The sequence below is a fragment of the Dromiciops gliroides genome, chromosome 1 (genome assembly GCF_019393635.1).
Source record: "Dromiciops gliroides isolate mDroGli1 chromosome 1, mDroGli1.pri, whole genome shotgun sequence".
Lineage (NCBI taxonomy): Eukaryota > Metazoa > Chordata > Mammalia > Microbiotheria > Microbiotheriidae > Dromiciops > Dromiciops gliroides.
In genome coordinates, this window is record NC_057861.1 from 650,598,542 (window position 1) to 650,601,901 (window position 3,360).

At 44.0% G+C, this 3,360-nt stretch overlaps 1 pseudogene; it reads left to right on the plus strand.

The window, feature by feature from the left end:
* The first annotated feature begins 601 nt into the window (after positions 1–601).
* LOC122734622 lies at positions 602–977 on the plus strand (annotated as a pseudogene).
* The last annotated feature ends 2,383 nt before the right edge of the window (positions 978–3,360 follow it).

Sequence of the window (3,360 nt, forward strand, 5' to 3'; positions counted from 1 at the left end):
TTACCTCCTATTTGTTCTGTACATATTTACTTATATACTTCCTGTTTCATGAAGCAGCAAGGTGGTGCAGTAAATAGAGCAATGGGTCAGGAGACAGAGTCCTGACTTCAAATTTGGCCTCAGGCACCTACAAACTGGGTGACTCCTCAACATTCACTTAATCTCTGTCTGCCTTAATTTCCTCAACTGTAAAATGGCGATAATGTTAACACCTACATCCCAAGGTTATTATAAGGATCAAATCAGATTGTATTTATAATGCACTCAGCACAGTACCTGGAACCTAGTAGGTACTTAGTAAATCCTTGTTGCTTCCCTCCCTTCACTTGATAGCATTTATAGAGTCCTCAAGAGTAACAGCTCTTTTATCTTCATCGTTTTGTCTCCCTGTGCTTAATATGTGCCAATGACTGATTGGTTTATTAAGGAGCTATTATCTCGGAAGTTGCGTTTGATCTCCCTTGGGGCGGGGGGGGGGGGGGGAGTGGGGGGGGGGCGGCGATGAGGAAGAGGAAAGAGAAGAACCCGCAGTACTGGGATACTGACTCACCCTGGCCCAGTCGGACCCCTGCTGGAGCGCGCTCCGGTCGCCACCGCAGCCATGGTGATGCAAGCAGCCAAACTCACAAACAACCGGCTTCCACCCGAGGTGAACGACACCCTCTACATCCGCAACCTGCCATACAAGATCACTGTGGAGAAGATGTACGACATTTTCGGCAAGTGCAGGCCCATCCGCCAGATCTGAGTAGGGAACACCCGGGAAACCCGCAGCACGGCCCGCGTGGTCTACGAGGATCTTCGACGCCAAGGATGCCTGCGACCACCTGTCGGGCTTCAACATGTGCAACCGCTACCTAGTGGTGCTCTACTACAGCGCCAGCCGGGCTTTCCAGAGGATGGATACCAAGAAGAAGGAGGAGCAGCTGAAGTTGTTGAAAGAGAGATACTGCAGCAACACAGACCCGCCCAAGTGAGGGTCCTGGGGCTGCCTGGGGGCTCGTCCCCTTTGGGAGCCCTGGCGTTAGTGAACTTTGGTCTGACCTCTCCCCTCCCAGTCTGCTTCACCGTGAACTTGACCCCTGACCTGCCCAGTTGAGGGCCACAAGGTCCTGTATCAGACCCACCGTCTCCCTTTTGCACACAGGTGGCCTGGCCACGTGCAGTCAGTGGTCCCATGACTGGGCCCCAAAGGGCTTCATCCATTGTAGCGTCTACAGAGCCCATGTGAGGGGCTCTGCCCAGTCTTCCCCAAGGTGCTCTCTGTGCCCGAGACTGAGAGCATCGTGCCCTCTGCAGAAGGAGGGTTAGCAAATAAAGGTGCTAGGCGTGGGGCTGTGACAAGGCCTCCGTTCGTCTCCCAGTCAAAAAAATAAAAAATTTTTAAAAAAATAAAGGAGCTATTATCTCTTCTCCCTCATTCACTGGTCAATTTCTATTATGAGCATATTCTTAGGAATTTTCTCCTTGAAGACAACTACTCATTGCTTAGATGTGTTTCGTCTAAGAAGGTCAGTTCTCTTGCTCCCTATCCCTATTAAGTGCTGTTATCTATGGTCCCTGATTCTGAAAATATGGAGTATAAGGGGAAATAATACAATGAGGTGAAACTATACAAGTTACAACTACTCCTTTGCCTCTGTATCCTTTTTTTTTAAACACTTATTAACTGAAACATAACAGGACTACGTGGAGGAGTGGAGGAATTAGAAGACTTAGTGGGGCACTACATTTGTCTTCAAGTGTTTGAAAGGCTGTCACATGCAAGAGGGATTATATTTGATCAGCTTGGTCCCTGAGGGTAGAATTAGAAATAATAGGTAGAAGTGGCAGGGGGTGAGTGGTGGATGGGGGACGTTTGTTTGGTAGGTATAAAGTAAAACTTCCAAGCAATTTGAACTGTATAAAACTAGATAGGATTGTCAGGGGAGAGGTAGTGAGTTACCCATCACGGGAAGTCTTAAAGCAGAGGATGCATGACCACACATTGGGCATGTGCTAGAGGGATTCCTGTTCAGATATGAATTGAAACAGATGACCTCTGAAGTTCATTCCATCTCTGAGATTCTGAGACTGAATCCTCAAGGTGACATGTTGCTGAAGGACTTCAGTGTCCACAGGGAATTCTTTAGTTTGGATTCTGCACTGGGCAACCTCAATCACAGAGAAAAACAGCTTTGGCAAAAATGTGTCACCCTATTTTATCCCTGGCTAGAAAATTCTTAAGCAAAATTATCTCAATAGTAATTTCTTTCAAATAAGCTTATCCAATATCTGTATTGGAGACACTTTGTTGGAAGCTCCTATTTAAGCTAGCAGTTGTCTCTACTCAATCAGATTATTATATATGTATGTATGCATGTATGTGTGTATATATACTTACACACCTGTTATCAACAAACAAGTGCAAAGGAAAAGGAATCTTGTATTTTTTGCACATCTGTGTTGATGTAAAGATATGCTTTTCTCTAGGATATCATTTTGCATTTTTAGGCAGCTAAGTGGCACAGTGGATAGAGTGCCAGGCCTGAAGTTGGGAAGATTCATCTACGTGAGCTCAAATCTGGTCTCAGACACTTACTAGCTCTATGACCCTGGGCAAGCCACTTAACCATTTTTCACTCAGTTTTCTTACCTGTAAAATAAGCTAGAGAAGTAAATGGGAAATGACTCCAGTATCTTTGCCAAGAAAACCCCAAATGGGGTCATGAAAAGTCAAATATGAATGAAATAACTGAATAAAAACAAATCATTTTGCAAAAATATTCCTTTCCAACAATTTCATCCATGATTGCTTTGGGGGAGAGAGAGAGAGAGAGAGAAAGAGAGAGAGAGAGAGAGAGAGAGAGAGAGAGAGAGAGAGAGAGAGAGAGAGAGAGAGAGAGAAGTTATTCTCATAAAAATATTGAAGCAATCCAAAAATAGATGTATGGACTAACAATTACTTATATTTTCTGAACTTGCATTTTTGGTAACAATTATTTTGGGGGCAGCTAGGTGGCACAGTGGATAAAGCATCTGCCCTGGATTCAGGAGGACCTGAGTTCAAATTTGACCTCAGACACTTAACACTTACTAGCTGTGTGACTCTGGACAAGTCACATAACCCCAATTGCCCCGCAAAAAAAAAAAAAAATGTAGTGTCCAACTCAGCTCTCTAATAGTATAAGTTATAAGAGTGTCTGCTGATCTGCATTGGTAGACAGAGTTTTGTCACTGTTAGTTCCCTATATTAATAAAATATTAAAATCTAATTTAAAATACTACAAACATCCTATATGGAAGGAGAAAATAGAGAAGAATTCAGGAAAAAGATCACAAGCCTAGGCATGATATGGTAGTGACAGTGGACTTCAATTA